Raw genomic sequence first — 27,598 nt, 5'->3', positions numbered from 1 at the left:
CTCATTCAAGTACTCTGACTTCTCTAATGAGGATTTCCTACCACAAAGGCGACAAAAAAAAACACCCAAAAAAATAAAGAGTATTACTGGGCACATGCAAAAAAGCAAACTCATAAGAGGCCATCAGACTATTTGAATACTTAACCAATACTCCACTAACTTCTTTCCATCTCACTAACTCCCCCACTCCCTCTCATTTCCGAAGGAGAGATAGGAGAACCAACCAAGTGTGACACTTCCTCGTGTGCCTCGACAACCCCTCACTGATCATCACGAGGACGCTATCGACTTTAGGAAGGGGAGTATTAACCATAAATATTGGTTAACACATTCCTATGACAACTATGTCTGCGCACTTATGTAATGGGTGCCAGCACTATATATTGTAAATCTCGTCATTTGATGAGGGAGACACCCTAAAGAGGCGCTCCCAAAAGTATTGAGCTTCGACAAGAGGATCGTAGTCGGTTGGCCAAAACATAGAGAAAAGCCTTGTAACTATGTTTTGGGTACCCCGGGTAACTTAATCCCGGGCGACCTAGTGGGAAAAGGCTTGGAACTATAAAAGAAAATTTCTCTTGTTTGTAACTCGTTCTCCCATTTATGCAATAGAAGTGGAGTGTTATCTCTCTACCTCTCTCTACCTATCTCTTGCAGCTCTAATCTAGCATGTGTAGTGTGCTTAGGGTTAGGGTTTGGGAGTGCGAATCACTTGTTCCCTCTCTCTCTCTCTCTCTCTCTCTCTCTCTCTCTCTCTCTCTCTCTCTCCCCCATAGTGTGTGTGTGTGTGTGTGTGTGTGTGAGATAAAAGAGGACCCTCGCACTACCTTTCTACCACCTGCAAGTGGGGAAGATTGGCTACTGCGAGGGCCCTTATAAAGGCCATGATCCACCCGAGTTGAAGTCCCACCGTTGGGCGTATATGCCCTCATGTTGCATTCTACCGACGTTAATACCTCTCTCTCCCATACAGAGAGTGTGTGTGTGTAATAAAAGAGGACCCTCGCACCACCTTTCTGCCACCCACAAGTGGGGAATATTGGCTAGTGCGAGGCCCTTATAAAGGCCATGATCCACCCAAGTTCAAGTCCCACTGTTGGTCGTATATGCCCTCGTGTTGCATTCTACCGATGTTAATACCTCTCTCTCTCTCTCTCTCTAACCAACGTGATCTTCTTCTGTGGAGATCCCACATGATCTTCACAAGAGAGCTTGCATCACCCGTTGGGTTAGAGCAACTGCCTCGGTGTGACGAGTGCGAGAGAGGATGAGTAACGAGCGGGCTACGATGGAGATCTTGAGCACAGCTTGAGCTCGGCGGATAGGCAACTTCCCATGACACGTTAGGGTAGGGTTTCCTTAACAATAGGATATTAAAGAATCCCTTACCTAAGTCAAAAACTTGGGAGACAACTCTACCATGGAATACATCGTCTTGCAACCATTTAGTGATATCAGAAACGGAAGCTTACCAGAGCAGAATACAATTGTGCTTCTACACAGAGAAAACAACCCAACTTGACTCGTCACCAACTCGGGTGAGACCTTCAAACATACCTTACCACTCCTAGTCTGGGGTCTTTGAGCCTGAGTGATAATCTTATCCGCTACCCACTTCGAAGTCGCCTTCTTTCATTCCATTCCCTTATCCTCTTGGGCTCGTAATTGCTTTATCTCTTCAGAGCACTCCTCTCCCGAATCCCCCTGGCCCCCCACATCCTCCTTTGGACATTAAATCCAATCCTCCTCCATGCATGCAAGTTGTCACCCTCCTCAACGTACAAAGGCATGCACTCATGCGTGTGAGGCGATGCCCACTCGCCCATGATCGCCGCCACCCACATGTCCTTATCTATCAATAACTCTCACTTAACTCCAAAGTACCTCTCTCTCTCAAGCTATCTCTCGAAAGTAAACCATTCTTAAGAGTACAAATTTTTAAAACTAGTTTTTTATATTTAATTGTGACTATGTCAATCCTTCATATGGATGACTTCTAGACTCTATACTATAATACTTGACACATTGGAGACACATCTTCAGCTCTCAATAAGGAAATATTGCATAAATTAATTAGATCCCTCTTTTTAAAAAAATTTAAACCACCTTAATGATGCCCTTGGCTTATAATCCCATTTGATTTTTTGCTTATAATCCCATTTGATTTTTGGCTTCTATGTCCTCACATGCTTGTTGGCAGATTCTATGTCCTTGCATGAACCGATCTAACATAGCCAATTGGTTATATACAGTCACAAGCACTAGGGTGAATACATTGCACTCATTAAGGTATATACTGGGATAGCTTGATATCACACTGTACACCAACCTTGCAATATACGTCCAGCATACATATACCATAGATTAATACCTGCCTTCATGTGAATACCTTAGTGACAGTGTTCACTTTAACCTAACTGCACGTATTGTGCTCTCCATTCATAAGTGTTTTACCCTCTACCTAAAACCCTCTACCTAAAACAAACTTTGAATTTAGTAATTAATGAAATCATGTCTCTATAAACTCGTTCACGATGCGGGCATCATCATACACCCCCATATCTCTATGAACCAATGGTCATTTCAACTGGAAGAGCCCTCTATACTAGGAACACTTCTACACTTTAAGATTGGGATTCTCACACGGGCATTAGACGTGTGTATAATCCTACCACCAACTGATTCACAACGCTTTAAAAAGGTGTAAGCCTCCAGCTACTTAAACTAAATAGTGACCTTAATGCAATTGGTTATGAAAATGACATTCTTTACCCAGCATGGCCCAACCATAAGAAATATGGTTATGACTTTAGAACGTGATAATCTATTATGGACATCATAGCGATGATTAAGCAAAACCAACCCAACCCCCCCCCCCCCCTTTCCTCTTCTTCTTTCCTTTTCCCCTCTCTTCTTAGTACAATTCAGAGAATCTAATGCACTCCTTTACTACCCCCCTCTTGCCTCATCTACTGTCATAGAACTCAGATTTACCTCACCTTTCAACCTATGTTGGCAAGCACATCTGTTGTAAAATTCATGCCCTTTGACCTATGGGGACAAACAATTAAATGAGAGAGAGAGAGAGAGAGAGAGAGAGAGAGAGAGAGAGAGAGAGAGAGAGAGAGAGAGAGAGAGAGAGAGAGAGAGAGAAGTTTTGGATGAGAGACGACAACACGTGAAGGCAAAAGTCAAGGTGATGAATAGTGAATAGATGATAGACAGTGTGATTAGATGCCAAAGACTGCAGATCCCCAGACTGTAATAGGTGCCCAACAACCTAAATATGGGCTCAACAACGATGGTTTCTTGTACTAAAATTTAACCTGGATAAAACCATACAGAATATCACACATATATTGGCATAATACATGGTAGATTGACCGATTCAATAAATTTATTATTCATACTATATACTCCTAAGAAAGAAAAAATGAGTTCTTAAGGTGCTTTTAGTGCAGTCAACAAAACTGTAATTCCCTTCAATGGTTCACCTAGAAGATGCAACAATAATCAAACTCTTCCTCTTGCTCTTGCTATTGCACTTGCTTTCACATAAATTGTATAAACCTCAAGTAGATTCTCTGAATTTCTATTCAAGAGGATGAATAGGTTAACAAGTCACTTTGATTGATAGGGGACTATATTGAATTGTGTATTTTGAAATGCCAAAGGCTTCGGAGTGGTGGGGAAATTAGGTCATGAGGGGCACAAGGGTAGAGAGAGGAGCGGATGTACAAGTGTACAAACGTTATAAATTAGGGTTTCATCAAGCCTCTCTCTCCTTACACCTCTTGTAGGGTTTCTTGGCCACACAACTGAGAAGTGCGAAAGGCCCTTTATCTGTCTCGATGGTCGCTTGGCCAGAGGTACTCTAGCCAGGTTTGGTAGCCTTAGTTGGAGTGAAACCAGGCTTGTGTACTTTGACATCGAGATTCGGTCTTCTGCTGATGAGAACCCCAACCAAGGACCACTCAACTAGCCCTGTCAACATCGCCTCAACTCCATACAATGAGCAGGACCTGCATCACAACGAGGTTCACCTGGAGCACCATGCCCCACTCCTTTCCCATCATGACAAAGCCAAGAACCGCCAGGCCTCTGGATTCCTTTTCCCACATGCAACCATGCGAGCGACATGCAGACAATCTCCCTTTTTGGCTACCCCCTTCCCAAACCGCACACTCGTCGCCTATTTCCTTGCATGATAACAACCTGTTCTCTCCTCTCCTTCATGTAGCCCTAGATCAGAAACAAGTGCCATCTCCGGTGGAAGCTTTGCGCTCTAATGGAGCATCAGGATGGCCCTAGCCCACAACCCCAAGAAAAGGAGAATGATGGAGGCAGTTAGGGCCCATTTCTTCTATCTCATGGAGAGAAAGTTGTTACAACTAAAGGCAGCTCTATTGAAGAAGCTTGGAGGATCCCGAGAAGAGGTGGACCCCACATCACCCGTACGGAGGCAATGGAGTTGCTGAGGAGAAACTGCAGAATGCAGGAATGGTAAGCGTTCTGTATCACTCCCTATAACTTTAGTTCAGGAGTGGCAGCAAGTTTACCAGACTTGGGTGCTAATTGGGTTATGTTACGGACCAAGACCCCCTGCTCTGCTGCTGCTTTCTGCAGATACCCTGAAATATTGGATAAAAAATAGCTGGTCCACCACCCGAGGCCTTATTGTTGAACATACTCAGTATCTCCCAAATAACTATTTCTATTTTCTGTTTAAGGAAGAAGCTATGGCGCTTAATGCATTAGGGGCCGGACAATGGGTTATTAGGAACTCCCCTCTCTCCCTCTTCATGTGGTCTCTTGGTTTTTCTCTAGTTGGGCCCAAACCCAAACTCTGCCCCATTTGGGTCGAGCTCCCTAACCTGCCTCTACACGTGCATCCCCTAAGTAAACTGCTTCCTAAACTAGTAGGCAGACTCTTGGGAGAGTTAGGGCTAATGTAGAACTTAACCCTAGATGGGACCCTCAAGCCCTGATAGAACTAGACCTAAGCAAGGAGCTTCCAGAATCCATTGTCATTGATTCTGGCTTAATTGTCATCTTAGAGAAACTGCTCATCTTAAAAAACATGCCCAACACTTGTTTCCAATGTAGATCGAAAGAACACTTCATTAGGAATTGCCCGACTAAATTTTCAACTCCTTCCCAAGATCCTGTCAATTAAGCGGCTCCCAAAGAGGATAGCCAAGGGTTTCAACAGGTGGGAAGGAGAGGTAAAACGCAACATCTCCCCTAGCCCTCTAGAAATTAGCCAAAAGGAAAAACAACCGTTCTCCTGGTTGATATTTCTGACTCTACTCAAACCATTATTGAATCATCAAGTGATGAGGAGGACGAGGAGGTCTTGAACACGCAGAGCGAGGAAAGTGATCTAGAAAAGGAGGTAGAAATTATGGACTTTCAAGATGCGTCCAAAGTTAACCTTTACCCTATTCCCTCTCAAGCTGAGGAAGAATCCCTTCTCATATAATCTTCATCTATTTGTTTTCCTTGTGGTAGTGATGGAAACCTTGGAAAATCGACTAGATATTCATCGCTTATATGTGTACTCCTGCCAGTAGTAGATCATTGGCATCATCATACACTTATGCTTCTAGCTATATCATTTTCTCTTGATTTGGCTTATCTAGGGTTGCATTGTTAAACATGCAGAACATTAGGAATTTTTTGGACCCAAAGAGGGCCTCTTTGATTAACTTTTGATTAGGAATGGACCAATAGGAAGAGGGCTAGGTGCACATTTTTGACTTCTTTGACCCTAGGGGGCCTAGGCTTTGGTTTGCTTATGGGGCCTAATTACTACTCTTGTCCCCCTACCTCTTGGGCCCAAACTTAGAGGTCCCCCCACCTAGAATCGTGTAGATTAAAAACCCTAAAAATTGAAAATTTTTATTTTTTTCCCAAAAGTGTGTTTTCCCTCTCAAACTCCCCCCCAACATACTCTAGGTTTGGAAAGCTCATTTTGAACCTCTTTCTTTCTCTTCTAAGCTCTCCATTGCTGCAGAAATTCCATACCTCTCAAGCTCTCCCTGCTTGTCAAGCTCCCTCAGTCTCAAGCTCCCTCTCCCTCTTTCTTCCTTTTCTAAGCTCTCCATTGCTGCAGAAACTCCATCCCTCTCAAGCTCTCCCTCCTTCTCAAGCTCCCTCCCTCTCTCTCTCTCTCTCTCTCTCTCAAGCTCCCTCCCTCTCCATCGCCCTGCAGAAACTCTATCCCTCTTTAGTCTACTCTAGGTTCAGGAAGCCTATTCTCAAACTCTAACCCTCTTTTAGGCTTTCCATTGCTGCATTGAAAACCCTGAACTTTCTCTCCTCTCCACTCTTCTGTTGTAAAACAAGCTTTTCTTTTCCCTTCTTCTCTTTTCTTACCACCATGGCCTCTTCTAGTAATGTGAGAAGACCTAGGGAGAAGGTGGAAGAGCTTGTGCTGCATAACACAAGAGATGAGAATGGAGTTTGGGCTTCAACAAGATTCAGGGTTGGGGCTTGGGTCTACATGTGCAGCCAAGCTCTAAGGGACCACATCGAGTGCGTCAACCGGGGAATATGCTACATCATTGGAAGGGGCGGCTACAAGGCTTCAAGCATACTAAGAAGGAAGGACTAGTTGCCATAGTGCAACATGTGTATACCCTTGGAGACCTGTACATTCAAGGCCAACGACCAAGGTTTCCTTCAAATTGTCAGTGTATACCCTTGGAGACCTGTACATTCAAGGCCAACGACCAAGGTTTCCTTCAAATTGTCAGTGTAACATAAACACAGCTTTAATAACATGCTAATATTGGATTTTTTGTTTCAAATTTTTTTATGTCTCTTTACAGATATTTTTCCCTCTAATTATGTTGAGGAACAACCACTCCAAAGCCTCACTGGAGTTTTCTATGCTATGCATGCATCCATTGGAGAGGCAATGTTTGTATTGCAAAGCCCAAGTGATCTTGTACAGAACAATATCTTTTTCTTTTCTCACTCATATTTTGTAGATAAAAAACCAGGTTTATTTGGCAAGCTAGAAGAGATCAAGCAGACCTGCGTCAACACTTTAGCATCATGGGCTTTGACAATGTGGAAGAGTCAATTTTCAAGTTGATGAGAAGAAAGGTATATCTGATTCCACTACATGTCTAGAGTTAACCCTTACACTTTCTGGTTATTGTGCCACTTTCTATATTTTTATAGATTGGGAAGCGTAAAAAGGAGGGGACAACCATGGTCTCAGAATCATGGCAAATGGAGCAGCAAGGTGCATAGCCCTACCAACACATAGTAGGCATGTGGAAGAGCTTGAAGATGAACTGAGTATATGGGAAAATAGCCTTTGTTTTGATGCACGTGAGGGGAAAGAGTTTCACGATCGAGGTGAAGGCAATGACAACAAGCTTTCAAGTCAACAAGGAGATGGAGATCAACATGAAGTAAATGTCACAAGAGGGGCAAAAAATGAAGACATTATAACAATTTTAGATTAGATGACATGCTTGTAATTTTGTAGCAGGCTCATTTTTAAAATCTTTATTTATTTGAAATCTTAATATTTTTGCAAACTGTAATTTTTGTCTAGCGGTCTAGTGTGAAAAGGCCAAACTTTAAATTTTAACTATAAATAGCCAAAGGTGCCTTCTTTCTCATTTTCACGCGATAGAAACCAAGCACGAGCTCACACTATCTCTTTGCATTCACATGGCTACCCACTTTGACAACTTCTGTGAGTTCCTCTCCACCACCCCGTGGGTGGGCAGCAAGAGCGAGCTCTTTGTCATGTTCTCTTGTAAAGTCGACTTTGAAAAGTCGCTCGCTCTTGCGTCCCAACATTATGAGATGCAGATTGCATGCAGATTGCATACATGGAGATTGCATACATGGAGCGACTTTGAAAAGTCGCTCGCTCTTGCGTCCCAACATTATGAGATGCAGATTGCATACATGGAGAAATACTTGGCTCCCCACTCCATCTCCTTTCCCCATTGCCCCAATGATTGATGGGTGCCTGTTGAGCTGCTTAAGTACATTCAACAATATGCCCGCCCCTACATCCAGTGCCTTGAACGCTTCATAGACATCTGCATCCCCGTAGGAGCTTAATGTACCTTCAATAAGCAGGAGGTGAAGAGGTTGGGGAAGGGCAATTTAGGAACTAGGTTCCTCTCATGGCTCGCCACTTTTGCGTTCCTCATCAGCGAGGATTTGGATGAGGAGGTAGAGATGCCTGCATTGCAGTTTGGCAGGGCATTTGAGGGATGACAAGGAAGTGAAGGCAGTAGGAACGAGTGCTGGTGTAGAAGAGTAGCTTGCATCAGCCAGAGGGTGCACAATCTGCAGTTGAACAGCCCACTGTAGTAGAAGATGCAGGGCCATCTTCCCCACACGAGGAGAGCAAGGTGCTGCCAGAGCTTGAGATCAATCTCTTGAGCACCATTGTGGGGTGGAAGGTGAAGAATACTTATTTCTTCATGACCTTAAAAAGATAGCTGGCTTGAGAATGGATGAATGCTTGGGCATTATATGCACGCGATGTAAGGTGGACCTTGATACGTCCAACCTCGGTCCTCACCTTATAGTGCTATATTACCCCTTGGAGAATCTATCGCAGAGACAGTTGCTTTGGTCAAGGAAACTGTGGTTGAGACCACGAAGCAAGCCCTAATTCTAGAGGAGGAATTCACAACCTTACAAGACAAGCTAGAGGCTGAAAAGGATACCCTTGCTGTTGGAGTAATGGAGAAGACCAAAGCACCAAAAAAGGATGAGGGTAAGTCGTCGATTGACCTCTCCGCCCCCACCCGCACTTTCGCACAAGAAGACATTAAGCAAGAGGTAATAATCGACCTTTTACAACCAAGAAACATTTGTCATTATGTATAGAAAAATATTTTGATTTTTTCTTTGATTGCAGAGGGTGGTTGAAATTGACGCATTTGCTGTTGGGAGAGGCGGCGGGCGGCAGGTAGACCAGGCCAAGGTCCATGGACATGATGCTGCGTTGGCGCACTATCTTGGTCAACTGTGGATGGCATCGCCATTATCCACAGGGACTACACCCCTCAATCTGCCTTCACTCTCTTCTTTTTGAAAGCCCTCTCTAAGGTGCTCTGTGTAGCCTCTACACGCGATGTAAGGTGGACCTTGATACGTCCAACCTCGGTCCTCACCTAGATAATGCTATATTACCCCTTGGAGAATCTATCGCAGAGACAGTTGCTTTGGTCAAGGAAACTGTGGTTGAGACCGCGAAGCAAGACCTAATTCCAGAGGAGGAATTCACAACCTTACAAGACAAGCTAGAGGCTGAAAAGGATACCCTTGCTGTTGGAGTAATGGAGAAGACCAAAGCACCAAAAAAGGATGAGGCTAAGTCCTCGATTGACCTCTCCGCCCCCACCAGCACTTTGGCACAAGAAGACATTAAGCAAGAGGTAATAATCGACCTTTTACAACCAAGAAACATTTGTCATTATGTATAGAAAAATATTTTGATTTTTTCTTTGATTGTTGCAGAGGGTGGTTGAAATTGACGCATTTGCTGTTGGGAGAGGCGGCGGTAGGCAGACCAGGCCAAGGTCCATGGACATGATGCTGCGTTGGTGCACTATCTTGGTCAACTGTGGATGGCATCGCCATTATCCACAGGGACTACATCCCTCAATCTGCCTTCACTCTCTTCTTTTTGAAAGCCCTCTCTAAGGTGCTCTGTGTAGCCTCTATGGCACAGAGCACCAAATGTATAGTTTTGATTAAAAAATCCCTTGCCTTCGATGTTTTTGGTTCTGGATTTAGGGGTAAGCTTCTTGCTCGTATAGGTATAGCCAAAATCATAGGCATAGAGGATCCTCAAGAAATAGCCCAATCACTCTTTGAGCACACTTTGCCCAATAATAAGGGAAGGAAGCTTAATATTGTAAGATGATGATGTATCACTTCTTATTATGAATGCAATACAATTTTTGCAAACTTATTTTCATCAAGTATATCATTGTTTTTTCTAGTTTGTACCATCAATGTTTTTGTGAATGCATCAGAAATGACCCTGGGAGCCTGGGGGAGTAGTGCCAGAACAGTGCGAATTTTGAGCCTGGGGGAGTAGTACCAAAACAGTGCGAATTTTGAGCCTGCACCGCTGCTATAGAGCCCAAATTTGCATTGTTTTGGCACAGTTTCCCCAGCCCTTCAGGAGCAATTCTGATGCATTCGATGACAAATAATGTATTTTTACACATGATTAAAGATATTTTTATCTTGTAAATTACTGTTTCTCATAATCTTGATGTACTCAACTTGATTATAAATGCATCAAAAATGATTCTGAGTGGCTAGGGGAGCAGTGCCAAAACAATGCGAATTTTGAGCCTGTACCGCTGCTGTAGAGCCCAAATTCGCACTGTTCTGGCATAGCTTCCCCAGCCCTCCAGGAGCAATTCTGATGTATTCGATGAAAAATAATGTATTTTTATACATGATTAAAGGTATTTTTATTTTATAAATTACTATTTTTATAATTAATGTACTTAACTTCATTATAAATGCATCAGAAATGATCCTGAGTGGCTGGGGGGCAGTGCCAGAACAGTGCGAATTTTGAGCCTACACCGCCGCTGCATAGCCTAAATTCGCACTGTTTTGGCATAGCTCCCCCAGTCCTCCAGGAGCAATTCTGATGCATTGGATGACAAACAATGTAATTTTACACATGATTAAAGCTGTTTTTATCTTATAAACTATTGTTTCTCACAATTAGTGTACTCAACTTTATTATAACTGCATCAGAAATGATCTGAGTGGCTGGGGGAGCAGTGCCAAAACAGTGCGAATTTTGAGCCTACACCGCCGCGCTGTAGAGCCTGAATTTGCACTGTTCTGGCATAGCTTCCGTAGTCCTCTAGGAGCAATTCTGATGCATTGGATGACAAACAATGTAATTTTACACATGATTAAAGCTGTTTTTATCTATTGTTTCTCACAATTAGTGTAAACTTCATTATAAATGCATCGCGGGAGCAGTGCGAACTTTCAGATTGCACTGCCCGCGCTGCAGAGCCTAAATTCGCAGTGTTCTGGCATAGCTTCCCCAGTTCTCTAGGAGAAATTCTGATGCATTGGATGATAAACACTATATTTTTATACATGATTAAAGGTGTTTTTATCTTATAAACTACTATTTCTCACAATTAGTGTGCTCAACTTCATTATAAATGCATCAGAAATGATCCTGAGTGGCTGGGGGAGTAGTGCCAGAACAGTGCGAATTTTGAGCCTGCACCACCGCTGCTTTGCAGAGCCAAAATTCTTGGCATAGCTTCCCCGGTCTCCAGGAGCAATTTTGATGCATTGGATGATAAACACTATATTTTTACACATTATTAAAGGTGTTTTTATCTTATAAACTACTGTTTCTCACAATTAGTGTGCTCAACTTCATTATAAATGCATCAGAAATGATCCTGAGTGGCTAGGGGAGAAGTGCCAGAACATTGCAAATTTTGAGCCTACATCGTCGTTGCAGAGGCCAAATTCGCACTGTTCTGGCACAGCTTCCTCAGTCCTCCACAGGAGCATTTCTGATGCCTTGGGTGACAAACTGGCACATGATAGACACTCCATGTTAAACAAACATGATGACACCAAGACATTGTAAGAGAAACTTAAAATTTTAATTATCAGAAGGTTACAAATGAAAGCCAGATAGGCTTGTTACAAAGGGGGGTTTGAAACAAAAGAGTTGCTTCAAAAAAAAGGTTAACATCTAAGATCTCTAGATCGTGTCTCGCTCGCCTCGAATGCGCCGAGCTAGTTGCATGTCCTTGGCGGCAGATATGGTAATCCTCTTTGCATGTATTGCAAGGAGGTTGGTGTCTTTAAAAGCCCAACAAGGTAAGCCTCGGCGGAGGCTTCTTGCAATGCTTCAACAAGGGCAATCCCCTGCACATGGAACTTTGTTCTATATCGTTGGAGAATCTCCTTCACTGTGCAAGTGAAAGGGGCTCTTCTTATCAGCAACTCAGTGTTCCTATGATAAAACTTGATTTCTTGAAGAGCCCTATGCCCTTGGCGCATCCTTCTCCTTGGAGCTCTCTGTGTTGTGTTAGTGTGTTGGCCAGGTTTGGACTTCCTTGGCTTGAAGAGCTTGACCTGTCTATGTTTGCGCACACTTGCAGGAACCTCCTCTTGGTCTCTCTCATAGTCTAAATCCTCCTCCTCCTATTGATGTGGTACCTGTGTATCAAGTTCCTCCCGGGTAGGTAGGGGACCCTGTCTTGGTAGTAGGGTCTTGCCACCTATGGTGCTACACAATGTAGGAATGTTTTCACCAACCCAATGGAACTGCTTATCATCGGCCTCTTTGTCTTGATCTCTGGGGTGGCTGCATTGTGGGGTCTTCTTCACACGTTTGCTCCCACTAGAAGGGCCTGCATGTGTGTGCGCTGGTGTTGCTGTGGGAGGAGGGTTGGACTCCTATTGCATTTACCCTAATTCTATTGAGATTACCCTTGATGAGGATGAGGAGACCCCACCTTTGGATATTATTGTAAACATCATATAGTGAAATTCTATACTTGTTGTCTTGATTTTCTTTCTGCTCAACCCTGTGTCTAATGTTAGTGTGCCCTCAACGTGATAAAACTGTCCTATAGCTCATTGCACATCATCATTATTGATACGCTTGACATTGTGAATCACCTGGAGTGTAGGAAATAAAGTGCCAGTGATTCCTTGTCTTAGAAATGCATCTTTTACAACCTGACGGATTGCTTGGTACCCTTTCATGTTGAATCCAGCCGCATCACAAGCATGTTGAATTAATGAAGAATCGATGGAGGTGGTAATCTCGCTCACTACATTGCTGACAACAGCTTGGCGTATTTTAGGATGATGAGGGTCAGTAATAATTGAGAGAATATCCTTGGTATTCAGAATGGCTTTGACCAAATCCTTCCATCCCTCTTCATTAGAACCACACACCTCTTGTTGCAGAATTCATGGAGCAGAACACAAATCATGACTATTTTGTTTAAATCACTGTGCATAATGAAAGTTATGTTACTTACTTTGTTGTACAAATCCTTTTCTTCCGTGCTCCACCTTTAAACGCAAGAGATTCTATACCAGCCAATGTCTTTTTGCGTTCACGAGCACCATTTGGCGGCATTGCTTTGAGTCGTTTGATAAGTTCCTCTAGCCTTTGAATCTTTGCATCCTTCTGCGAGAGGATCTCTTTCATTTTATCTGATGATGTTTTAAGTCCTTCTTGACATTGTAAAAGGCTGAATTGTGATGCTTGCAATTAAGATTAGAGAATATGGGTTTGCCAAGCTCCACTTGTAGTCAATCTTCTGCAGTATCCTAACAAGCCAAGCTCTCCTTCACCAACAAATTGCATAAAAGATGATAAATTGCGGAAAGGAGGGTTTACTCTTAATGGAGGGTCAATTGGATAGAGATGCCCATCAACCCAAAGATCTACATTTTTCTCCTTGGCTATCCTACGAGCTTGGACAGATGGTGCATCACTAGGGTGGGTTTTTTTAGAGCTGCCATACTCTTCAGGAATACGAATGTGTAAATCAACCTTCCGTTTTCTAGCTTCAAAAGGGGCTACACACACAGCTTGCAAAGGCTCCATAGCTAAGCAGAGGAAGAATCTAAAGCAGAGAGATCCTCATAGGGGGAGAGAGAGAGAGAGAGAGAGAAAGAGAGAGAGAGAGAGAGAGAGAGAGAGGGAGTGAGTGAGAGAGACTGTTAAAACTTTGTTGTTGCAGGTTTAACACAAATCCGTTTTTCTAAGTAGAAAATGATATTTTTGATATACAAATAAACTAACATGGAGTTTTTCATCAATAAATTACATTTATGAGAAAAATTAAATAATAATAATTTTTGGGGTCCCCACAATTTTGGGATCTGACAGTTAGTTATGTTTATGGGATTGTGGGGACCTGACAGTTAGTTATGGATGTACTGGCTCCTGACAGGCTTCTGACGTGACCCTTGAATTATAAGCTTTTTGGAGGAAAAAAATTATTTTCATCATACATATTGGTTGGGTGGTGTTTTTTCCACCTCAAAATGTAAAAAAATAAAAAAAAAATCACTTTTTGGGGCCCACCTAAATACAAGAATGTTTTGCTGCTGTGGAAGGGAGATATGATGGGAGTTAATGAGAAAGGAGATTTCAAACTGACAAGAAAGATTCAATTTATAGAGAGTGAAGATAAAAAATTCAAAAAGTAAGAGAGAAAGTATGAGAAAAGTCAAAAAGTAAGAGAGAGAGTATGAGAATATTCCCTTTAAAAAATTTATAGAGAGTGAAGATAAAAAATTCAAAAAGTAAGAGAGAGAGAGTATGAGAATATTCCCTTTAAAAAGTGAAACTAGGGGGGTATGGCTGATGTGGCAAGGCAAAAATAGGGGTCATCATAGCCTTTGTCTTCCTTAAGCCCAGCTTTTTAAGCTCTAATCCCTTAAAATTAGGAATCCTTTATGAGGCCCTTTTTGGGTCCAAAATTTTTTTAATGACCAAGCTATATAGTTGGTTGTGATGGGGTGCCAGGTAGTAGTGTAGATGTCCAAGGGATCCTGCATTGATATTTCCCCTTGAAAGATCAACATCATGATGTAGGTGTCCATCAACACATAGGCACTTGCTTATTTATGGTCTCTAGGTTGAAGAGCGGTCGACGGCGGCGGGCAGGGGCACTTCTAGTGATATATTATGATATAAGGTCATTAGGCCAAGTGCATGCCGGAGTAATTTCAAATACCTTGCTAGACAATGGCTTTGGTGCACCACTAGCTCAGGGAGCTCAGTGGAAATCTCGCTAAGTATGGCTACTTTTTAAGCATCTCGCTTCTATGAGGATGAAGAAGAGGGTGTCGATGGGCTTTCAATTGTTGTGTGTCCCACATCACTCGTCCTTGTTTTCATGAATGAGATTCACTTCCGGGCGGGCTTCCAAGAATTGATTCTGGATAGTCAATGTAAAATTTTGACACGTTAGGGGGTTCATCAGAAATAAATTCAATGTCTAGCAGCCTCATTGGCATGGTATTGGGTATGGTAGTTACCATGGAGGTGGAACCTCCAATTCTCTATGTGGATTTCTAGCCAACATGGGGTTCATTGCTAGACGAGTAGCATCTGGTCCACCAACTGTAGGTGGGGCTAGTAAGGCTAACGGCGGCTAAGGAGCTTCTGGTAATGTAGATTCTCCTATAATTCTAGCCATTCATTGTACTAAGCGGTAGTAATTAGACAATTCATGATTTCCATATCTTCTGTAATATCCACACCATTGGTTCCCCCTTGCTCTCAAGACTAGGTATTCATACACTGTGTGGTTACTTCTGCAAATGGCACATCATCATTTCCCATCTTGGAGCTAAATGTGGATGGCTTGCCTCCCTACTAGGAGAAACTTCCCAAAATTCTTCTAGCCCTTTGATCACTGCCTTACCAGTGTTTTCTACACTCTTGGGCCCACACGTCTTCTAGCCCTTTCATCGTTGCCTTACCAGTGTTTTCAACACTTGGGCCCTTTCGTTTTCCTACTGTCGTGATTTTTGACACTGGGTTATATTTTTACCAAAGAGTCTAGTTTTCTACTTTCCATGGAAGGGATTCCTGTAAAGTTATTGTCAAAATCTATTGCATCTAGGCAACACTCCACTAGCATTCTATGTCTTCTAGCATACAATGCATCATGCAATTGTTTAATTCTAATTACCTCTAAGAATAGGTTTTTCCTTAGGCAAGAAATCTGATGTTTAGGTACTTGAGGGTGATTAATACAATCTCTCATGGGCTCGTGCTCAAGCTACTACTAGAATTGGTACAATTGTTTAGGGTAATTGAGCTATCCTTGACACCAATCTTGGAGAAGGTGATGGTAAATGCTAGCTCTAGGTCATGGTCCCTTTTTGTGAGTCTTCTAGCATTTGGAACCACAACAATGCATTACCCTCTAAAGTAAATCCGAAGGCATATATCTAGGATCAATTACCCTCTCTACCGCATAGATTTGTCTAACTGTAACAAGATGGTTGTAGGGATCCCCTGATCCTTTGAACTTGGACACTAGCTTGGATATGTGTGAGACTCTAATCCTCTAATGGCCATGATCATATTCGTCTCTCATTCCTCTAAGCGGTTTGATCATGATAGGAATGACATCTAGCATTCTTCTTATCTCATCAGGAACACAGACTTGTGCCCTAAGTTCTATAGGCTCAACTATTGGTTTCAGAGCTGTCAGGGCTGCATATCTTGGTTCGACTCTGGGAGGTACAGGCTCATAAGGTCCTACATACCCATAGGGCTAGCACTCCAACTGATGATTCGAGTAAAGGGTTCTGGGAGCACGTTGGTTGTATGTGTCATAGGGTATCCCACTACTGGTATCCTATTAATTTTTGGTAGGCTAGTAGCTCTCCTTTCATGATTGTGTAGTCTCTTGGGTTTTTAAGCTCCTTGAGCTGGTACTATGGCCTCTAAGGGAGTAGTCTCACCCTCATTCTTTCAAGAGGTGCTACCTCTCTCTCGACAGTACTATTTTCCCTTATCCTTTCTTCCTTGATTGGGTCCATTGAGGAATGAATACGGGAGTTGAATCCTATTTACAGCTATAGAATGAGAATTCTCACTCCTTTATTGGAATGCCTCTTCTTGAAGGGATTTCCTCCTAATAGGTTCTAGCTTCCCTTCCTTCTAGGAGTGGTGTAATGTCCCCCTACTAAAATGTTTTTGTAATCCTTGCCTCCTTGGCAAGTCTTGGGGTACAAGTGTTACCTTCCTCATTAACATATGTCATTTAATCAATCATGCAAGTAACACTTGCTCACTAGGGGTGCATTTGGGAATCAAAATGTTTCGTGAAAGTCCCTAGGAATATCAATAATTGTGTAGAGGTTGCATGAGGCATCCTCGTACATCACCATTCCTTCTTCGTCGACTCTAAGCCTCCTCAAAAAGAATTTATCAATGACATTAAGTCCTTATTGGCTCTATTTGAGCTATGGTAGCTTCTTGCAATCTTCTAGGCCTTTCCATCTCATTTGTGATGTCCTATGATCTCACCTTCTTTCTATCCCTTATTGGGATATACATTGTTTCATAGGAATCCTAATAGAACTCCTAGTTTTTCCACTAGCCAACAATACCACTCGCAGGTTATCCAAGAGATCTTACTCAATTCTGCTTTTTACTGATGGCATTGGCAATCTCTAGCAGTATCCCGTTTGTGTCAATGAATATTGGGACTTGCTTTGTTGTGTGGAAGCGGTAACATTGTAAGATGTACACTTCACCGTGTTGCTGGCCTGGCCTGGCCTCGAACTTATTCGCTCTTGGCCCTTCTCTCGACCCTTAGTCTTCCGGTTTGGGGCCTTTCAGCTCCTTTCGATGACTCCCCTTTGAACACTATGTGGCGTTGATTGGTCATATCCAAGTTTAGAAACTAAATTGGGCTAATGACCTAGAATCCTGATCTGGTATCCTCTATAGTGTTGAAGGATTCATGGTCTACTTTCAAACCATAATAAAGAGCTACTAGGCTGGTTAAGTCTAGTCTTGGTCCCATCCCACTCCCTAGCGTTGGCATGTATGATAATGTTTCATGTTCAAAAATTGGGTTCAAGTATGAATTTGCAATGAATCGGCGTGACCGTAGATGCATAAGCACTTTGTCCAATGTCAGAGTCACCTTCAGTGGTTTGATGATCGAACTTATAAATGATTGGTCAAATAGTGATCTATCGTACAACATGATCTGTCATACTGATGATTGCTCTATGCATCCAATTGTAGGATTTATCAATTGACGATTGGACTTTTGTAGTTGCTCATACACCCGATTAGTCATACATTGCACTTTCACAGTGCATCTCTACCTATGCCAATTGTCAATCTGACAGGTTTTCATAGATTTCTATGCATTCAATGTGCATGGTAGTAACACTTGCTTACTAGGGGTGCATCTAGGAATCAAAATGATCTATGAAAGGCCCTAGGAATATCAATAATTATGTAAGGCTACATGAGGTATCCTTGTACATCATCATTCCTTCTTCGGAGAGTCTAAGCCTCATCAAAAAGAATTTATCAAACAATGACATTATGACACTAAGTCCTTATTGGCTCTATTTGAGCTCTGGTAGCTTCTTGCAATCTTCTAGGCCTTTCCATCTCACTTGCAATGGCCAATGATCTCACCTTCTCGCTATACCTTGTGGGATATACATCGTTTCATAGGAATCCTAATAGAACTCCAAGTTTTGCCACTAGCCAACAATACCACTCATAGGTTATCCAAGAGATCTTGCTCAATTCTGCTCTCACTGATGGCATTGGCCATCTCTAGGAGAACCCGTTTGTGTTAATGAAGAGAGAGCTTGCTTAGTTGTGTGAAAGCGGTAACATTGTAAGATGTACACTTTACTAGTTCCCATGTTGCTAGACTGGCCTAGCCCCTAACTTATTTACTCTTGGCCCTTCTCTCAACCCTTAGTTTTTCTGTTTGGGGCCTTTCAACTCCTTTTAATGATTCCCTTCTAAACACTACATGGCCTTGATCGGTCATATCCAAGTTTAGAAACTAAATTGGGCTAATGCCCCACAATATTGATTTGGTATCCTCTGTAGTAGTGAAGGATTCTTGGTCTACTTTCAAACTAGAACCAAGAGCTACTAGGGTGGTTATGTCTACTCTTTTTCCCATCCCACTCATTAGCATTGGCATGTATGATAATGTTTCATGTTCAAAAGTTGGGTTCAATTACGAATTTGCAATGATTCATCCTGAACGTAAATGCATAAGCACTTTGTCCAATGTTCACGATTTTATTTTTTATGATTTGTTTTTATGTGCTCAAGTAATGATAGGTCTTCTAGGGGTCCTTGGTTTTCCTATAGATCAGAGGAACTGTAAATTTAGTCTCAAGAAGTTCTAGAAAATTTTTTCGTTGACATCTCCAATCAAACAATTGTACTAGTACAATCGAGTGATTGAACCCATGAAGACTACACCTTTGTTGATTGGGATGCTATGTGATTGAACTTCACTAGCAAAACAATTGGACCTTAGACGATTGGTTTGATGATGATCAAACTTTTAAATGATTGGTCAAATAATAATATGTCGTACAACACGATACTGACGATTTCTCTATGTATCCAATTCTAGGATTTATCAATTTTGACGATTGGAATTTTGTAGTTTCTCGTACACTCGATTAGTCATACATTCCACTTTTAATGCATCTCTGCCTGTGCCAATTATCAATCTGACAGGTTTTCCTTGACTTTTGTGCATTCAATGTGCATGTCCCCTCAATATTCTCCGCTAGATTTGGTCAGTTTTTGGCGGCATAACTCCCTATTTAGTGGATTCACTTACCATTATAGCTCTACAGATCAAAATTTCCCACGATTTTGACTATTCAATTCACACTTGCTCATTTTTCAGCGATTATACTTGGCAATTAGGCTTTGCTAGACTTTACACAGTCCAACAATTAGACTTTCTAGTGAGTAATCTTGAATGTTTTTTTTAATGCATAGTTTTGCTTTCTACCCCCTTTTGAGCTATATTTTTTCCTAGACCACTTTAATTGCACAGATGTAGAGACACCATGTGTAGCCTTTTCCAACGACAATGAGAAGATTGAAAATAACCACTACCAAGAGTGCCAATAAAGTAGCACCAAGGAGGAGAACATACCCTCCACATCTGCTACACCACAATACCCTCCACATGTGCTACACAGCAAGAGACATACCCTCCACATCCACAAGAGACATACCCTCCACATCCCCCAATTACACCACAAGAGACATCCCACAACAACGGGTTCTATGTAAGCTAGCAAGCATGCTAATCACCAAATATCCTTTCCCAAGCGGAATAAATCCTTGCCTTATTGCTTTCTACCCCCTTTTGAGCTATATTTTTTCCTAGACCACTTTAATTGCACAGATGTAGAGACACCACGTGTAGCCTTTTCCAACGACAATGAGAAGATTGAAAATAACCACTACCAAGAGTGCCAATAAAGTAGCACCAAGGAGGAGAACATACCCTCCACATCTGCTACACTACAATACCCTCCACATGTGCTACACAGCAAGAGACATACCCTCCACATCCACAAGAGACATACCCTCCACATCCCCCAATTACACCACAAGAGACATACCCTCCACATCCCCCAATTACACCACAAGAGACATCCCACAACAACGGGTTCTATGTAAGCTAGCAAGCATGCTAATCACCAAATATCCTTTCCCAAGCGGAATAAATCCTTGCCTTATGGCCATGATCGGTAGAGTGAGAATCGCATTAATAAACCCAAGGGGCTAATGACATTCCTCTTCCACCCATGCCTCACCAAGAGACTTTCTTAAGCCTTACAAAGAAAGGACAAGAAATAAGTATAAAACCCTTGTCCAATAGAAAGGGGTACCTTGAATTGTTGGCCACCATGATCTTTAGGTTTAAGACCTAGCCTCTAAGAAAGGCTTTGATAGGATCCTTAATGAGCCAGAATAATCTGATGGTGGCCATGATCACTAAGTTTGAGAGCTAGTCATACATCTCCTCACATAAGTGTTCTATGGTCGAGTTAGCTAGCCTTCAATGATATGCTCTACTTCTATAGGGGGAGGAATGATAGAAATAGTGAAGCATTTTTTCTTCCGTCTCCTTCTTGGCTTTGTAGAAATTTTAAAGTATCTTCTCTTCCATCTCCTTCTTATCTTTGTAGAAATTTTAAAGTATCTTCTCTTCCATCTCCTTCTTATCTTTGTAGAAATCTTTCCAAGCCTAGCAATGGCACTTGATGGGGAAGTAAAAGCTGGAGGATTGCCTTCAATGGGAGCAAGATCAATTGAGAATTGCACTAAGGGCCAGTGAGCACAACTAGGGCTGCACAAATCCTTGTAATATTATGAATAGATTGGATTCAAGTGGAATTGAACCCAATATTGATGATAGACTAAAGAGTGGATTCAAAGAGCTCACACATCATAGCTTTACCTACATCAAAGATCAGCTCAGCACAAAGCCAAGGCCGAGAGTGTGGAGGAGTATGCAAAAGGGACACATATTTCTCTGGATAGTTTTCATTGCAAGGTATGTGCTATACGGGCTTGGCCAACATGGGGAAATGGGGTTGTGGAGTATTTGGTGTTGTGAGAAGATAAGGAGCGTCTCGCAATGCATTCTGGATATGTAAAGTAAAAGTGGTGCACATGAAAAAGCAAAACAATTGTTTGAGGTGCTTCTTGTTTAGGCTCTTCAATTTGTGTGAAGCACTTAATGCAAGATCTATTCAATAAAGCCAAGGCCGAGGACCAGAAGCACAAAATGGTTATTAGTAGCACAAAGTTATCGGAACGAAATGGAGTGACCTCATTTGCACGATGGCCCAATTTGTGAATGCATCAAGAGAATTGAACTTAGAGGTTTTATTAAGGCATTTCCTTCCAAAGTAGTTTTATGCATTAAGCAATGTGGACAATTGAAAAGGGAGTGTTGCTTTCCATCACAAGAGAACTGAACTTGGAGGTCTTATTAAGGCATTTCTTCCCAGAGTAGTGTTATGCATCAAGCAACGTGGACAAGCATGATCCTCTTCTGAGATGCATGGATCTTCTCAAGCATGATACAATTTTGAAGGCATAGGCTGAATTGTCTCATCTTCATGTAGGCCATATGAAGAAGACATTATTACTCCCTTTAGAATACGCAAGTCATCACACAAACTCATGACCTTGTTGATCAAGGGGTTCTCAGAATCAAGTGGGGCATGTCTCCTCGATAAGGGAAGCAATACGTGGCATGTATGACAAGTGTACGTCTGGAGAGGATCAATCATCAATGTTTTGCTCTATAGTAATGGGAACAAAAAATACGAGCTCTCCTATGAAATTGCACCCGACTCCTACCACACTGATGCTTGTGTCTAAGAAATCCTGTGAATTTTCCTCGCGTTGGTGGTTGTGAATGCACTGTTATCTCCTCATTCAAGGTAGTTTGGGCTTTCTGAGGCTTCCCGTGACCAACAAGCCGAGTGAGTGTAACATCAATGATGCTTACAATCACTTGTCCAGTCAAAACAATCACAATAGCTGGACTGTATGCCTACATGGTACCATTGAGTTGGCGAAGACATGCTTTGAATCTTGAAAAGCAATGTGGACTCGTTCACCACATCCAAGGTTGATGGATGATCTTCAAACCTTCTGAAGATCCTCTCGCCTGCTGCAGCTAGTCTTGTGGTGTGACTCCCTCTTGCTTGACCCTTGGTCCAGAGTCAGCTGAGAATAAACAAAAGAAGTTTAGAGAATCGAATTACATATCTTAGATATAATACGACAAGGAAGAATTTTAAATTACCCATCTCTTGTTTTTGTTTGAAGAACTCCAGTAAGGTTCCCCCCATGTATGTGCTAGTACGGGAGTCACCCACGAGAGCATGCAAAAGGACCAAAACTGATCTATTGATTTTGGCATCTAAAAGAGTGTACTTAATGTATTGCCGTAGTCTCTCTACTAGATTTGTTGTGTCCATTTTGCTGTGTGGAAAAAGGCATCCAAACTTGGGCCAATGCTCTCACCATATACATGTGTGTCCACATCATAATGGCATACATTCTCATGTGCTGAATACTGCTGCAAAAATGATTGAAATCTGTCCTCAAATGATTGTTGAGTGTTTGCTTGCATGAGATCACATAAGAGATTGTAAACATGGTCTCGCTTCTCTTTTGGAACCTGCATCCAGCAAAGAGAAAGCAAGATTGTGCATGTCATTGCATCAATCTATAAAACCATACAAGGGAAGATAGTTGAGACCAACCTGCGCGACAAAAGATTTTCCACCCATGCCTTCTTAGCATGAAACTAACACAACAACACATGGCCCGAAATTTGCAGACGATGGCCTTCCTGATCTTGACTCCAGCAATGAGGATCAACGCCAACAACCTTCTGGATAGCTTCCAACTCCATTGGGTACTTGTCAATTACAATTGCAGTTGGGCAAATTTCACACATTCTTGAGAAGATCAGCTTGAAAGTAAGCTCTAAAGCCATGCTTTCATGGGTTAGTGCCAACATCACTCATGCATAACATCAACCATATTGGAATACCAACACCATTTTGGTTGGGCAAAACAACTCATAGAGAGGAAGGCCAAACATATCTGTGTGAAATGTGTTGTCAACAGCCCAAGAGTTATTATGTGAAAAACTCATTGCAAACTCAAGCATCCACTTATCTGTGTGAAATGTGTTGTCAACAGCCTAAGAGTTATTATGTGAAAACCTCATTGCAATCTCAAGCATCCACTTATCTGTGCGAAATGTGTTGTCAACAGCCTAAGAGTTATTATGTGAAAACCTCATTGCAATCTCAAGCATCCACTTATCCTCCTCCTGAATGATGAGGATGAGGGGTTTTTTTGCTATGGGCATCCCAGTCCTGTAGCCAAGAAAAGCCTCATTATTCTGGAATAATAACATGGATATGGATATGGATCTTGCCAAATAAAAGGACAACCAAAAAAATACACAGAGAGACAGAGATAGAGAGAGGGGGAGGGAGAAAAAAGGGAGGGATTGCTCGATTAAGATCTGGGATCCCACAAGAGCTGGACGCTTCAAACCAACTCATCATGAATGCTACCATGCATCTGATTTCCCCACATTACATTTTGTGAACTAGGTCACCCCCACTAAGCCTTGAGTGAGGTTGGTGGGCTGCACAAAATCCTGTTCAAAACCTTGCACAAGGATAGGAGTGAGAGAGGTGAACCTATGGCAGCTGCTGCTGCAAGGGTGTAGAGACTGTGCGCACCGGTTGCATGAGCCGCTCCAATTTGAAAGTTTAAAGCTATGCACGCACGCCATCCATGTTGGGACTTGTGGTGCCACGTCGGAGGCACGAGACATGTTGGGACTTGCATGCCATGTCGGAGCAAACCCGTGCCCCTTTTTGTAGCCCACATGCCCACACGGCAAGGCCCGCATGCCACATCGGATTAATGCTAAGATCAAGCCCGATGATCACGTGCCACTCCCACGCCGTGGATCCCTTGTCCCCCAAATATTAAAGGCACCATGACTTTTAGTTAGGAGGCCCTGCATTGGTCCATGCTTGTAAGAAACTACCTCTATACCTTTTATGTTTAGAGTCAACAAAGGGTTTCTAAGCAATTCATTATATCTTGGTTAGGTGAATGCAATAATCATTTCATCTAGTAAGATTTTCCCTTTCCAAATTTGTTGTTGGGAGATAGCGTGATATTTGAGAAGACTTAGTGCTATTCATGGAGGAAAAATACACAATTTTACGAAAGAATAATGATATGGGTAGCCTAGGATTGGCACTGACACATGATTTAATGAGAAATTATGTGTAATTTGGTGAGGAACACCATGTAATTCTAGACTTAATAAAAACCTTAAAATTCCTTTACCACCATAGGGTCCATATTTGTGTAGTATAAGTGTTATGATAAAAAGATGGATTTTATGAGTGTCATGCAAAGCCCAATGATGTAGGTGCGGTGCAAGGGCTACAGAAACAAAAGCACATATCACTTCCTCGCCAATATGTGATGGGTCATACCATGGGCTAGGTTTTTTTCACCCACCATAGCTTCCCCATTCAACAATGTACTCGAAAGGTTATTGATAAAGAGGCAATGGCTTTTTGGGGGCATGCAGATTCCTCTAAATGGACATTTCTTTTCAAATCTCCTCCTTTACCTCTGTTGCTTTCTTCTTTACCTAGTGTTACTTTGTCTTCTTTGACATTTTCCCTTAGTCCCTTTTCATGGGGTTTAAGGCCATTATAGTATGCCTCCCTATTTGGGGTGTGGGGGGGGAGGGGAAGCTAAAATGAGCTAACATCATAGGCTATGTAGCTACAAGTGTTACACATATCATAAGCTTGGTAAATATAGATCAACTGGAATTACACATGTTGTAAGCTTGATGATCCCAAAAATCATTACATAAAGTGCATTGCTACAAGATTGTGTCAAAACAGTGAAGCCGTACATTAGGAGTACTGTTAACCAATGTGGTTAACAACTTGCTTTATTGATTTTTTTGTTAAGAACAATCTAATCACATCAACTAGCTTAGATTAACATCCTTATTGTGGATTAGAGCTTTTTTTATGTTTCTAAAGGTAAGTTGATTGAAAATTTACCATATTGAGTTGATATTTCCAAATTTCCTTTTATGTAATTTACTCTCATTGCACTTTGTTTTAGATTCTTTCTATAAATTTTTTATTAGTTCTCTTGAGATTTTTTGACATTTTTTCATTTTTGGCTTTTCCTTCTTTTTATGGAATAAGGTGATTTTTTGGGTTATACTGTTTAAATCTCATGGAGTTGTTTTTGTGAGACGAAGTCACAGTAGCATCATTACATCCAAGCACAACCAAGGCCATCATGATGACTAGACAACACACCATTGAGAGGTGAATATACTACCACACGAGCACAACCAGCATCTCCCTTGTGCACTGCAAAAATAAGCTCAAGGGGACATCCAAAGCGAGTGATCACACACTCGTAAAGATATTTAGTCGTGGACCTTGCAACGGCTTTTCTTGTGGCTCAAGCTTCAACCCATTGTGTAGTAGTCCATTGCCACTATGATATACCAGGCTTGGGTGTGTCGGGCAGTCGTGCGAATGGGACCGACAAAATCAATGCAACCTAGTCCATCAAAATGACTAGGCAACACACCATCGGGATGCAAATGATCATCACCCCACGACCATAACCACCATCCCCCTTGTGCACTGCAAAAAGAAACCATCACCCAGGCTCCCACCTCTAGTGTGGACCACCAAAAGTATTAGAAGGGGGAGATGATTATGCCACTCTAGCCTATATATGGCTCTTTGACTTCCCATTTTTCCACATGTGGGATAATCTAGCACACCTTCTAGTCATTTCATGCTTGAATTACCTTCAACCTACTCCTCCATTCAAGCCACCTGACAATAGGAGTGAGGGATCAGGCACAACACACCACTAGGAGGTGACCACCACGAGCATGACCTAGGCACTGAAGCAAGGCCCCCACGCGGGGGCTCACACCTCTTGGTGTGCTACCCCCTAAAAATACCATCCGATGGGAATGATTTACAAGGTGCCACTCTAACCTATATATGGCTCTTCAACTTCCCAGGTTTCCACATGTGGTTCTGCTCTAATGATTGACTTCAATCCGGCTATGAACTTTCGTTTTTGTTTTTTGATCACACTCTCTTGATGGCCTGAAGTTGGATAAGTGTTTACCAAAATTTATCCACATTCATCTGCACAATTTCTTTATCAAATTGGCATAACATATCCCATTGTTTGATGTGCCTTGGCTTTGTATATTGATGTAGAAGAAAATTTTGTTTCATGAGCTTTTGAAATTCCTTCCAAGTCCTTGGTCTATTTTTTCCTTGATTGAAGGCATTCCACCATAGAGATGCACTTTCACCCAAATGGTTGGTAGCAAATTTGACTTTGTCTTTCTTTGAAAATCGTTCCCTAAAAAATTAGTCATCAAGTTGACTAAACCATGACAAAATGATCTTTGGTTCTTTCTTACCAATCAAAATTTCAAAAAGTGAAAGCTCTACAGCTAATTTTGATTTCCTTCTTCCTTGCATATGTGCTTAAAGAGTAGATTGTCTTGTGTATGCGATGTGCCTCTCACAATTTGAAGAATCAGATTTAGAAGATGACCTTTGTCTTTTCTTGCGTGAAATTCTTCTCTCAAGTTCTTCTCTTCTTTGACTACGCTCACTGTTGACGAGTTGAGCTTGAAGTGTATTTAGCTGATCTTGGATAGTAGACAATGGTGGATTTGTAGCCATGATTAAAGAAAAGAAGGCAAAATATTGAGATAATATGAATTGCAGTAAAATAAATAAACTTATTTATTATTTTCACTGCTCCGCCTCAAGTCGAAAGTTGATCCGTACAATAGAAGAGACGTGGGAAAAAATAACCTCTTTTCTTGAAATATTTCCCAAGTGGAAATCACGCTCAGAAAGCTCAAAAATTTCTTGCAATAATGAGGAGAAATTGCCTTCATATTTTGGTTGAAAAACAAGCTCGAATTGTGTTTTGTTGTAAAGTTTGGTTTTGGGCCTTAGGAGTAAGATGGGCCCCACAATTACAATAAGTATTAAAAAACTAATTTAGATAAACTTTAAGTCTAAGCTTGAGTTAAGCTTAAGAAAAGCTTTAAGCTTTCTTTCATCTCCCTACTGTGCAGCCTGTTCGGCGGCGCACATCAGAATGAAGGAGAAGATCCCGCGCACATTGCCAATTTGATGAGAAGAAGCAAGAGAAAAATTTTCCTTGCCTTGAATGTGAACAATAAACTCCCAATATTGAAATTAGCCAATTTAATTCTTCAATTTTCTCCAATTACTATGAGAAAAAAGCAATTTAATTTCATTCTTGTAATTCACTTTTGAGCCCTCCATAGCCATCCATCATAGAAATTTGATGTTTCCACTGGCTTAGCAATCCAAAAATTGGATCAAAGCCTCTTTCTCATGCCGGTTT

General features: G+C 41.8%; 2 long non-coding RNA genes across 2 annotated transcripts; one reads left to right on the top strand and one right to left on the bottom strand.

Moving 5' to 3' along the window:
- The first annotated feature begins 3,694 nt into the window (after nt 1-3,694).
- On the top strand, nt 3,695-7,528 carry LOC147613462 (uncharacterized). The gene is made up of 3 exons (XR_015263197.1): nt 3,695-4,503; nt 7,008-7,113; nt 7,192-7,528. It is a non-coding gene; the product is annotated as an uncharacterized LOC147613462 (long non-coding RNA).
- A 13,941-nt stretch (nt 7,529-21,469) lies between these two features.
- LOC147613461 (uncharacterized) lies at nt 21,470-23,848 on the bottom strand. The gene is made up of 3 exons (XR_015263154.1): nt 22,861-23,848; nt 22,398-22,775; nt 21,470-22,318 (listed from the first exon to the last, which is right to left on the bottom strand). It is a non-coding gene; the product is annotated as an uncharacterized LOC147613461 (long non-coding RNA).
- Nucleotides 23,849-27,598: the final 3,750 nt, after the last annotated feature.

This window comes from Cibotium barometz, chromosome 43, assembly GCF_041138505.1.
Source record: "Cibotium barometz isolate CiBa-2024 chromosome 43, ASM4113850v1, whole genome shotgun sequence".
Taxonomy (NCBI): Eukaryota; Viridiplantae; Streptophyta; class Polypodiopsida; order Cyatheales; family Cibotiaceae; genus Cibotium; species Cibotium barometz.
This window is presented reverse-complemented; position numbering and strand designations above follow the sequence as displayed.